The sequence below is a fragment of the Acomys minous genome (genome assembly GCF_964271855.1).
Source record: "Acomys minous genome assembly, chromosome: 17".
NCBI classification, from domain to species: Eukaryota; Metazoa; Chordata; class Mammalia; order Rodentia; family Muridae; genus Acomys; species Acomys minous.
The window spans coordinates 34,085,226-34,098,645 of record NC_140500.1 but is presented as its reverse complement, the minus strand read 5'-3'; the positions used below and the strand labels follow the sequence as shown (position 1 = coordinate 34,098,645).

The following is a 13,420-nucleotide window of genomic DNA, read 5'->3' as shown; positions in this document are numbered from 1 at the left end:
TTTAGGATAAATAAGTTATACAAGTTAATTGTTAGTTGATAAAATCATGGACATATCAATTATTTTTATCACAAGAATGTACATCATTGGTGCAACAGATAGACACGATTCTGTAGAAAGATAAGGTAAAATAGATAAGGTCTGCAAAAATCTCAGAGACATACAAAATATGGCAATTTAACATGTATTTATTATTTTAAAGATTCATTAACAAGGAGACAGGTTAATTGCTGGCAACACCCAACCTATCTCAAAGAGAATGATAGCTTCAAATGTGACAATCAAGCCACTGGACAAAATGTCCTTGTTTCTACCACAGACAGAGTTCTGCCTAAAAAAGGGCAAGCATAGAAACAGGCAGAGTTGACAGACAAACTCTGCCAAGATAGGGTAAACAAGTCCTCAATATTTCCTGCCTCACATATTGTCTGTCAGACATATTGGGCCAGAAGGCTTAAGATGATGCTCCAACATTATAGAGAGTTTTGGGTGACTGCTCAGGTAGCAAACTGTTTCTGTCATCTTCTCATTTGTGAAGTTGCTAACTTGCACCCCCTATATGCTCAGGTAATTAATTTTATTCCTTCTCAAGTCTCTGATGGTTGAAGAACAGATAGTTTAGTTTTACAATTAAGCTTAGTTGTCCAGGGATTAAGATGCTTTTAGGTCTAGATAGATGTTTTAAATCAATAATGATGAGATATGATAGATATTAGTTTACATTCAGAATTTTATACTCACCAAGATAGGAAGAAATTTTCTTCAAGGCTGCCAAATACATATAGCCAAAACACTAAGAATGTAATATCTATGTAATTCTAATTTTTTCATGGTTCTTCTTGCTGTAGGTACTTTATTGTAAATATGTGTAATAATATAAGTGTGTATGTAAAAAATAAAAAACATTTAATAAAAAATTAGCTGGGTGAAAATTTAAAAAGCAAGAGGCAAATATAGAAGGACAAATGATGAATATTTCCCCTCATTTTTTAATTCTCTCCTTCCCTGCCCCCATCATGTGTGTGTGTGTGTGTCTGTGTGTGTGTCTGTGTGTGTGTCTGTGTTGGTCTGTCTGTGTGTTTGTGCACAAAATCATACAGAGAGATGTGCATAACATGAAAGTTAAGCTAGTTTGAGTGAGGAAGGAAGTTTCTAGTGGGAGTGAGGAAGAAAAACAAAACAGAAGCTATGGGGAAATGAATATGTCCTCTTGGAGTCTACTGTACAATAATTGTAAGTTTAAAAATAATCACCTCAATTCATGTTACGAAAGCATCGGCAAAAACAAGAGAATATTCAAACAATACAAATTTGACTCTTGCATTTCTCTCCCTAAAATCATCGGCGATTTCAGTGATTGTTTAGAACTTGGCCTATGGGTTAATAAGCTTGAGTCTACATGACAGGATCCATCTCAGTAAATCTGCTGTTTTGAAATGACCGTTTGCTTGAGTGTTGTCAATCACATTTGTGTCCTGTGAGTTCCGTGAGCGCTGCATAGCTGTGATGGAAACTATAAGTCCATAAAGTCTAAAAATTGACTATTTGGCTCTTTACAGAAAAACAGGCAAACAAACAAATGAAAACCCAAGTTTCCTGACTGTTAACTTAAACGAACAAAAGACTTTTGGGAAGGAAAATATTTTCTCTGATTTTTTGATATTGATATTGCTATCATGTGACTAAGTTCATAGGCTAATAACTTTAAAAAAAATTTTAGTATAGGATAACTCTTGTTGCCTGGCTACTCCTACCATATCTGCTTCTGAATGCCCCCTAATTAACCTGCAGTGTAGGTGTCTCATTGTATTAAATAAAGATCCTATGTGCAGATGGGATGAGACTAATACACTATTGCTAACACACAAGAGAGGCTTTAACAGTATATAGGCAGTAGAGCAATGTAGGGAATTACAGCTGGGCTACACGTAGAATCTACAATATAGGGATGTGTGTACTAGGGCTTGCTCAAGGTACATAGGCCCTTTCAAATACTGCTATGCCTTATTGGCAGCCTCGGGATGCCCATGTCCTATGAGAAAGGCACTTCTGACTTTGGCCTTACAAGAGAAAGTTCTTGGTTCTTCTTGCCTCCCAATCCTTCTAGTTACCATGTTATTTACAGGAGTTTCTGTTTCCTATTACTATTTCTTGCAGTCACAACCAAGGCTTAAGTGATTCTGGTTTCACTGTAGGTTTTGGAGCTGAACTTATGGGCCACAGGAGAATGTAGCAAATGAATTTCCATGTGGATGATCATGTGGAGTTCTTGTATACAAGTTACAATACTATCAAAACGTAGCAACATGGATCCTGAAAGGTTTTTGGTGAGAAGTAAAGTATACCTTTTTGTTTTGGGAAGAAAATTTCCAGGGTAGCTCAGAATGCTCATAATTAGTAAGGTCCCTGATTGGTTTAATATAAACCGAAAGCCATATTCGTTGGTACAAGGCTGTGCCTTTTGGGGAGAGGGAAATTTTTTTTCTAGTATTTTACAGTTAACGTTCCAATTAAGTAGGTAGGTGTTTTCCTTATTGCTGGCCAATTGGTTTCTGAGGTTTTTAGCTTTTAACATTCCCAGGGTAGCAGAATTGTCCTCTAAGAGGCTCCACCCAGCAGTGGATCAAAACAGATGCTGAGGCGCAGCTTAACAGTGGGCAGAGTGCAAGGAGTCTTGTGGGAAAGTGGGAGGAAGAAGAGAAGGACCCAGAGGACACAAGAGCTACACAAGATGACAATCAGAGCCAATGAACCTGGGCCATGGGGGGCTTAAAGAGACTAATAGACCAACCAAGCATCATGCATGGACTAGACCTACACATATGTAGCTGATGGGCAGCTTGGTTTTCATGTCCCCTAGCAAGTGGGGGCGGGCTGTCTCTGACATGAACTCTGATGCCTGCTTTTCAATCACATATGCCTGGAGTGGCTGCCTCACCAGACCACAGGGGAAGAAGATACACTCAGTCCTGACTGTAACTTGATGTACATGGGGGGGGGGGACTCCCTTTATCTGAGGAGTAGGGGAGGGAGCGAAGGAAGAACAGGGAGGTAGGAGGCTACAGTCTAGGTGTAAAGTGAATAAATAAAATTAAATTTAAAAAAAAAAGGGAGAGAGTGAGTTTATTTTGGCTGCATGTTTCAGGAAGTCATGGCAGCAGGACCATGAGTTTCCGGTTCACATTACATCAACAGTTGGGAATCTGGGAAAGGCAAGTGTTGGTGCTCACATGACTTTCTTCTTTTTATTCAGTCCTCAATCCCTAGCCACAGGAATGCTACCACCCACAGTTAGGGTGGTACCATTCCCACCTCAATTAACTAAATTAGAAACTCTCTCACAGATGTGTCAAGAAGTTTGTTTTCAAGGTGATTCTAAATCTCATCAAGTTTACAATTAAAATTACCCATCACACTGGGGAAGCATTCATGCAAAATCCTGGGGTTTGGTCCAAAGAGGTAGAGTGTGATGCTAACTGGCTTCCTTTGTGCTTATAGGAGCATCTGCTGGCAGAGCCTTTAAATATTTCATGCTTTCCCTGGGAAGGAAAGTAGCTTTCTAAGCTCTGTGACAAATGGGGAAGATGATACATTTCTAAAGCCATTGGAGGCAGGAATCATTTGTTTCCACTTCTTTGCTTTGAGACATTCGCACTGATACAGAATGATATTTCTTTAACAATGATAAATGTTCAAATCCTCTAAAGATAGCTCTTTTTGATATGTGTAGTCTGTTAAGTCTTAGCCATAGCAATAGTTTGCTGCAGTATAGATAGATAACAGCAGAAATAATAAGTAAAGAAAAGAGTTGCGGAAAAGGGCGCTGAGAATATAGCATTTTTAAGGATCAATTTAATTTATTGTGAAGTAATAACAGCTAGTCCCATTGTCTTTTTAATTTTTATATTGAAACAAGCATATCCATACTGCCAGTATAACTGCATGTGAGTAATACTCTGCATATTTCTGTTTAGAGTCAAATCTAGGCAATCAGACATTTCATCAACCACGTACAGCAAACCTAAAGCTCTGAGTAGAAATTGTTTCTCATTTGCTATTGAAGGGATGATGATCCTTCTATTTTTCCTTCCATAAAGAGATATATAGGAAAATACTGGCAAGGTTGACATAATATGCCTACGTCTGAGTCACTATAGAGAAATGGGTTGTTCTGAAAGAGTTATCTAGGAGTCTCACTATCCAGAAGCATTTAATAGCCTAAAAGATCATGCAGGATCTCTAAGTACTGCACTCATTCTACTGTAAGGGTGGGGGCAAGATGTGCCAGAGGAAAGAATGAGGGGCAGAAGATGAGGGAAAACATTTCATTAGAGCTAGGAAGATAGTAGCACTGGGCTGAAGATGAAAATGCCTCTGGCTATAAAGGATTAAACAAATCCGTTTGATTTCTAAGTTCCAGAGTCTCATCTACAAAAAAAGATGAGTGTCTGCACCTCAACTCAGTGAATGTTGAACATGGCAGTGTCTGACTAAGAATAGAGACCAAGAATAGGCATCAGCTCCATGATGGAAGGCATGTATGGTATGCTTACAGCCCTGGTTTCAACACACATACCACACTACAATCAATAGATATTAAAATAAAAGTGTCAAAAATCCTTGCAATCAATGAAGATTGTTATAGAAGAGAGTAAACACCAATGAGGGTCAATGAAGAATGGGCAGAATACTGAGTTCATATATTTTCCCATAACCTTGAGGAAGGGCAGGCAGTATGAGAGTGATATCTCCTCTGTAGTTGAGCACAGTAACCTCCCAAATATGTTCAAACCCTTTCAGATGAATTCCCACCTTGACATATCTAATTAGCTCTGCTTTGCTTTGGTTTTTTTTTCCTTTATTAATTTATTCTTGTTACATCTCAATGGTTATCTCATCCCTTGTATCCTCCCATTCTTCCCTCCCTCCCATTTTCCCCTTATTCCCCTCCCCTATGACTGTTCCTGAGGGGGATTACCTCACCCTGTATATGCTCTTAGGGTATCAAGTCTCTTCTTGGTAACCTGCTGTCCTTCCTCTGAGTGCCACCAGGTCTCCCCTCTTTTAAATGTATATGAACGAATGTTTTTCCTGTATATATGTCTGTGCCACATGTGTGTGTGTGGTACCCATAGAGACCAGAAGAGGGCATTGGATCCTCTAATACTGGAGTTATAGATGGTTGTAAGCCACTATGCATATCCTGGGAATTGAAACCAGGTCCTCTGTAAGAGCAGCCAGTGCTCTTAACTTCTAAACTATCTCTCCAGCCTCCAGCCTCTAGCTTTGAAGGCTAAAAATGAGTCTTAGAATATATCTGCCTCATTTCTGCATGTGCACATGTACAAACATGTACATGAGTATGCACACAACCATGCATGTGCGTGGGAACTAACTGAAAGGAGCCAATAATTTGGTAATGCCAGTCAAGCCTGAGTTTCATAAATTGACACCTAACCAATCCCCTCCCCATTTTTTTTTTTTAAATTTGGTCCTAAGACTCATAGACATCTTCCCAGAGGAACTACCTGGAGACAAATGACAATTGGTTTTGACTGGTGAGAATAATCCAGCTATAGGAAAGACCAATGACTATGAAAAATCAGCCAGTTTCTTATTTCTTGTTCAAGGGAAGGAACAGCTTGCCTTGCCAAGGTTTCCTGAATGGGAGCATATTCTTCATTAACCCAATCTTGACCTGCCAGAATACCAGCTGTTCAGGAGGCCGTGATGTTCTGTACTGGGATTGCAGTTGTAAACTAGGCTCAAAGCAATTGTATAGGACAGCACTATCTTGAAAGAGAACGTTTAAAAGGAGAGTTGCCCTGTTAGTACATATCCCTGTGCAAGCGAGTCGATGTCTGTCTTTCATGTTGTTTGCTTAATACACAGCAACACAGCATGCCTGAACCTTAGCATTTGTTTAGCAAATAGGTTTCAAATGAATGAAGTAATGAATCAGTAGGTAAAATGTGGATGTAAAAAGAGCAAGAGAGGTGACAAACAGCAAACGTCACAAATGACAGGAGGAGCTGTACAACTTCCTCTGGGATGAATGACTAGAAGGCAACTGCCCGGCTGAAAGCCCGTCCCCAACCAAAGTGGTGACTTAGGAAAGGGGCTTCTCTGTTGGGGCTCCCTACATGACCCACAGGCACCTCAGTCGCTCAGTCTGTAGCCCTGGACAGTGGTCACTGCCTCAAACCTCCACCTTGCAAAGTTTGCTGCAGGTGCTTATCAGACCAAACAGTGGAACTGCACTGCCTTAGCAGTTTTGAAAAGGGTTTGCTCTCCATGTTTCTTGGCTGGATGACCTGGCAGGGTCACTCCTTACTAACATGTAAAGATGGTGCTTTGAATGTGCAGTGTGGTTTCCCTGGGAGGGAACCAACTGGAATATTCTCATAAATTTGGCACACAAAGCGTCATGTAGCTCAACCCTGGCTGTACAGGTTTAGTTGGACTAACCTTCCTTTGGCTTCAAGGCCATCAAACCCACCTCTCCGCATTGTGTGGGATGTCCTCTATGTCCTGGTGCTGAGAAGATTCTGGAGGAATTCCACCGTTATTTTTTTTTTCATTCTCTTCTTCCTTTCTTCAAGCTAGAATGGTAAACAGTCATCTTAAAGGTTATTCAGATTTGGCGTCTAAGAACAAGCAGTAGCCCAGTCAGGTCTCCCCAGAAATGAGTTGCCAAACTCTGTCCTCCAGTAGGGCTTCTACTTCCTACATCTCCTTTTCTCCCGTGTCTCTCTACTGCTGAATGAGATTGTTCCAAAACCCACCAAGGTGACTTTTATTTCACTTCTTTTGGCCTTCATTACAGAGCATTACTTCCCAGGAATCGTTTTTTCTTTGTGGTTTACTTGAACATTTTCTCATCCAAGGATATTCTTTCCTTTTATATTCAGATAAGAATTCAGAAAGGTAAAAGATCACTTCTGACTCTGTTCAATTATTAGGCACAGAAAACTGACTAGACACAGCTTCCAGGGGACGGTGTCCCATCAGCTCCAATATCAAAAAGTGGGTAGCACCTGACCCTCTTTATCTAAGTGATGACTTACCTTGATAAGTCTTTTTCTTTTGACGTTTTCTGGATAACCAGTTTGATAGTAGTTGGTATTTATACTTTCACTTATGGCTTGATGGTGCCAAGAGCACAGTAACGGCTCCATGAATCAACATCTACCCATAGTTGGAGGAAAAGGCCCTGACAGGTTCTCCCTCCACTCCTCTCCCACTTAAAAATAACCAAAACAGCAAAAACAATAACAGCAAAAAGCAAAACACTTTGTTTCATGAAATAATTCCTGCAGATTTGTCCTTCAAATGTCAAGTAGTCATTCCTACTGAGTGAAGCTCGGAGATTAACACAGTTGATACCTTAGTTGTGACTGGGTTGAAACTGTTGCTTGGCAATATAAACCTCATTACTCTAAGCAAAAACACAGAACTATTGCCAAAGCTGCAAGGGGAATGACAGTTGGGCAGTTTTATCCACAATGTCCTTGGCCTTTCCCTCCCAACATTTCCCTCTCTATAAATGTAAAATATCAAGCTCAGATAACCTGTTCCATACAGACTTTGATTTCTCTGACTAGATACCATGTCTACTTTTAACCCCTCATTGCATGATTTTTCTGAGGAAACATGAAGAAATGTTTATTTATGCAGATAGACACTGATGTCAGACCAAGGAAATTATTCTGTCCAAGTTGAGCTAACGATTCAGTGAGTTTGTTGAGCTACTTACAGGAGTATGTGTGATGGGTTACCTATAGAAGCATGGATGCCTCAAAGAAAGCTCTAGCCTACCTGCGTGACAACTCAGGAAAAGCGCATCTCTGAACCTCTAGTGCTCTGGAGCTCTCTCCACAACTTGCAAGCAGACCACATGATGTGAGAGCATCCTTTTTCTATAAGGTGTTACCGTTCATATAACCTCAGGCAGAGTCCTGGTGAATCTTATAAGTTTGCTGGTATTCTAAGATTTGTGTGTTTTCTTCACTTTCATAGTTGTATAAACTCCTCCTACTTCCTGAATCTCATAGAACCTTCTTCCAAAGGCTGAATATTTAAATTCAGAGAAGACAGATACATCATGCCCCTACATTCAATTATCTTCCTCTTCGTTTATGACATATCATACACAAAAGCAAGACATTTTTAGTCCTTTAGCATTAACCATTGAAAGATAAAAATTCTAGCACTAGCCTGCAATCTAAGGAGGCACTTAACTTCAAAACACCTCTGTCTCATAAAAAGAAAAAGTAGCTGCTGAATATACTAACCAATAAAAGGCATATAAATGACATCTGATTTTGAAAATTATCTTATCACTCAGTCACATCAGTATTGATTGTCATCTGCCTTGATCTGAGCTCCATGGTTATACAGATGACTCTTTTACTAACATATTTTGTTTCTCTCAAAAAAATCCTACAGAAACTTACAGGACATCATCTCACTAGCTGCTATATTGAATTGGCTTAGCTAAGTAACAGGCCTCATCTCAAGTAGAGGCCCTTCCTGCACTGAGCCACTGACTGTAAATTGTTTCCTCTTCTGCTTTTAGATGGAAGAGAATCTATAATCAGTTAGGAGAGCAACAGAGTTTATTGGACGAAGTCTGTACTCTGGCTTCTGATGTCTCTTGCTGTCACAGATTGCACCCTACCAGAGAAAGATAAAACCCACCAGCTTTCAGCTCCCAATGAAGAAGAGATTGATTTCCAAGACTGAGATTCTCCTTATTATCTCAGTGGCTAGGCTCCTCAAGCCACTGACAATTGCCCTCTCAGTTAAGCGCAGGTGGCAAGAAGGGAGTTATCCTGCCAGTGGCATGACTAGTTTTAATTTTTATTTTACATTTTATTTTCATTTTATGTGTATGAATATTTTGCCCGAATGTATGTCTGTGTACAGAACATATACAAGGCCTGTGATAACCAGAAGTGGGCACAGGATAGACTGAGACTAAAGCTGCAGACCATGTTTGGTCATCTATTGATGCTAGGAATTGAATCCAGGCTCATAGGAAGAGCAGCAAGAGCTTTGAACCACCAAACCATCTCTCCAGCCCGAATAATATAACTTTTCATTTGTAATTTTTATAATGACACTGCCCAATTCTACTGTTTGTGAATACCCTTCCCATGGCAGTAGGGACTCACTGGAAAGTTGCAACATTCATTGATTAAAACTTTGCTAGATCAAAGACAGACTTTTTCAAAAGTTAGATTCTTGAAGCTGGAGATGTGGCTAAGCAGTTAACAGCATTTGATGATCTTTCAAAAATTTTATGGTTGGTGTTTTTTAATATGCATGGGTGTTTTGTCTATCTGCATGTCTGTACACCATGTACATGCAGTGTTCATGCCAGAAGAGGGTGTCAGGTCCTCTGGAACTGGTGTTACAAACAATCACAATTGTTTGTATGTGGGTTCTGGGAATTGAAACCAGGTCCTCTGGAAGAAGAACACATCTCTGCAGCATACTTGTTGCTCTTATAGTAGGCCCACAGAGGTTTTCAGAACCTAAAGGAGGCAGCTCAGTTTACAATACCCTCTTGTGGCCTCCATGGCACCTGCATATCATACACACATACACTATACCCACAATCATGTATGTAATTAAACAAATAGTTTTTAATAGTTAGAACCTTAAGCTCTCACTGTTTAGCAACTATTTCTCCACCTAGATAGAGCTTGCATTTGTGCAGCACTAACATCACATACAGTGGACAAGCTGAGTCTCTTGAGGGAGACTTAGCTAGAAGAAAACCCAAAATGAGGGATTAAATTTGCATTCAGTGGGACACCAGCTTGGAGTGAAAGGATAGTCTTACGTGCTGAGTCATCATTATGGAGAAATTGACCAGCTGATACCTGAACATGAACCATGTCTGGGAGGGGCAGTCCAGGTCCCTTCTTTGTTTGGAGAATCTCCACCCCCACCCCACTCCCTCCACCCCCCACACCACCACCACCCCAGAACACAGCTTTTCCCCTCAAGTTGGTGGTATATATCTGACATAACACATTTCATCAGAATGCTTGAGTTGAAGTCACCTACCCACAGCCTAAGTGAGTTTTAAGCCTTCTTCTAAAGCTCTGATGCAAATGAGATGATTTTTCTTCCAGCAGGCACAAATGATGCCTTCCAAGAGCCAATGAAAACAGCATGCTTACCTCTTTACTTTCCTGTTCCAATCTTCTTATTTTTTTTTTTTGTTGTTGCTCACGTTTTTAATTTTAAGAACTTGTTCATCCGCATTACCATGATAATAGCCCATTTCTCCCTTCTGGTGAGGTATTTGATTTGGCTCACCTGTGGGCAGCTCTCAGTTGAAAAGGCATGAGGCCTCTCCAAGCTGCAGTCATGAAACCCTACTTATCAATTGCCCTAGTGCGCCTGATTGAGTAGCAAGTGAAAGTGCGGACCGCCCCTCTGCTAATCACATAGCCACATGGAGTTTGCTCTCATTTGCTTAATCATTCAGCTGTAATTGAATCCTGATGGGAAGCTGGCTTTCTATCCAAATGCTTCCCCTTCTCCTGCAGAGGAGGTGGTAAAGTAGCCATGTCTTTTTCCCCAGCAGCCCCAGGACACTTTACAGACCATTTCAATCCCTGCCTCTGCATAAAGCCTGCCAGACATGGAGGAATTACCGCACTGAGATGCTGTTGACCACTTCCCACAGACACCTTCTCCATTGGTCTTTCTCTGCATCATTGTGCACTTGATAACAAAGCACAGTGACCCGTCCTTTCTCTTCTCGCCAGGCCACCATCCTCAGTTTCCTTTGGCTGGAATAGCAACACAGAACATCATAACCACCTCCCAGAGCTAGCCGCAACTCACATGGAGGTGCACAAATGACTCTTTCTCAGCATTCACTTCCATGTGGCCTGCGGGATGTTCTCCCAGTGTAGTTTCCAGACCAACAGTGGCAGCATCACCCAGAAACGGCATGCTTTGAGATTGGGCATGAATTTGGAGGAACATATGCGTTTAGTCCATAGCACCCACATTCTAAGGCTGGATAGTTTATACCCACCCCTTCAAAGGAAGAGTATCAAAGATGTTGAAGGAATATGTTAAAGTCACCAAGGAAGTTAATATACATTTGGGGGTAGAGGCTTCTAGGTACCGTAAATATGTTTCCTGCACAGACTGCAATACTTATCAGTGATTGAAAAGCAGCAGTCACTATTGCAGTGTTTCACAGATGGCATTTTCTTTCCCTTGTTTCCTTTATGCCTTTATTTGGAATTGTTCTGCAAGGAAGTTTCATTCATTGTTGTGTATTCAGTTACTCATTGTGGCACTTGTAGTCATATGAAATGTGGTCATTTGGTCCATTGACTAATAGTCCAACGATATCATTATTTATTTTGTTCTCCTCAGTGACGTTGCTTTACTCATGGGATGCTCATCTATGTTGCCTCCCATATCCATTTGATATTTGCCTAACATTTTCATTCATTCATTTTTTAATGAACTTATTTCTTCACATTGATTGGTGACCCTGCTAAGTCATATGTTACTGTCTATAGTCATAGATTTACCCATTTTCCAAGTGAGGCATTGTTTAATCTGTTGAAAGAGTTCTCCAAACCAACAATTGGGTGCTAGCTTGGTATGTGTGTTGTGAGATATGATTGTATCTAGACCTTCTGTAGAGCATTAGCATATGTGTGTATATACACTAACATGTGTGTTTCTCCTTCCCTCCCTCTCTACTATTCAAATTGTGTGTTTTCTTTTAGGCCCCACAACTATAATATGTCATGGCGGGGCTCATGCCAGATTACCCCTTTGCTTCTGTGTAAATTATTCTAGCAACTAAGATCCTAACTTTCATTACAGGGTTTATCTCACATTGTTGAAGCCAAGTATACAAAGCAGCTTCCAATTGTGAAACTCCACCACCACAAAGAGGAAGTTTCCAAATCAGAATATCCTTTTAAATGTAATTCTTAGCCACAGTCTTTCTAATTAAAACACTGCTCTTCAGAGTTGAGACAATTCATGCCCTTTGCACGTGTCCTCGGCTTCCTTATACATTCATAATAGAGTAAAAACCATTGTCACAGTTGACAGGGATTCTTCTACATAGTGGACATAAGGTTTTGTGTGATGAAGGTCAGTTACCATGGTATATTGTTCTGAGGAGTACATGCCTCATCGTATACTGACTGTGCCACATTCCATCCCACATAAACTGTGCCTGTCATCATGACGTTCTTTTCTATGGTGCTCTCCCACTCTCTCTTCTTCATCTCTAGTTGTACATTTTACTCATCATTCTATTCATAGAAGGATTCTGCGTACAGCCTTCTTAGTTCACTGTCTTACCTATACTGCAATGTATCCCGGGTTCACTCTTCTTGCATAAGTATATGTTGTGATGATTTTCCATCTAACTACCATTTAACTATCAGGCATTATTAACTTCAGTGCTGTTTTATTTTCGGTCTTTTCAAAGTATTTAACTCCTGTGCACACTTTCTATTTGACCCGCTGGGTAAATTGACAAGTCTGTTGTTATTGATTTCAACTTCATTAAGATCTGAGACTAAACTTTGCATGTTTTCTGTGAGTTTTCATTTCTTTTTTATTTAAGGCCCAGTTATGGTTTGTCTTAGTGGACCTTTCAGTTACATTTGAAAGAGGTGTCTACTCTTGTTGGATATGTGGTTCTAGAAATGTCAGCTAGGTTGAGTAGCCTGATTGTAGTGTTGCAGGACATCTGTACATAGGGAAGTATCATGGGTGTTTTCTTGAGGACTGAAGTTAGAGAGCTGCTTAGAATAACGCTAATACCAATTGGGATTAAGATTAAGTGGAGTCTTAATTTGGGAGAAGAGTTTATGCTTTTCTGTGCTCATGGAAGCCTGTTCATATTCCACATACATCTGGCTTCTAAGTGTAACAAAGTCCATTTTAGATGTCTCCCCACTGTACAACAGGAAGAGCAAAGCAATTTTCTTGTTCCCTCTTAAGTATTCTATCCCTGGGATGTTCTTCATACTTTTTTTTCTACAAATATACTCTCTAGTTTTATCCTCACTTGCCTGTCTGAAATTGTTCTTTGTTTTAAAAAAAACTATATTCAGGAGTGATGACTAAAGAAGAGTTGGAATAAAATGAAGTCCCTCAGTTGTTCAATAAGCTGCATCCCCCATGTCTTCTCTTGACATTCATAAAAATTGATTGGGATCATGAAGACTCTGAGAAGCTTGGAGTCAGAAATCTATTTAATCCTCCTGCTACACAAAGTAGGAACATTGGCTACTATAATATATTACCTGGTTTCTGGGAAGATAGCATGAAATATATGAAGCAAAATTTTAATGGCTGAGCCAATTGTATGAGCTACACAAAGTTTTTTTGTAGTAGCTAGTGTTCTTGT

The 13,420-nt window shown here is 40.1% G+C and overlaps 1 protein-coding gene across 4 annotated transcripts in view; it reads left to right on the top strand.

Moving 5' to 3' along the window:
• Window positions 1-13,420, top strand: part of GRM7 (glutamate metabotropic receptor 7) — an 861,915-nt gene that overhangs the window by 417,053 nt on the left and 431,442 nt on the right. The gene's annotated exons all lie outside the window — the stretch shown is intronic.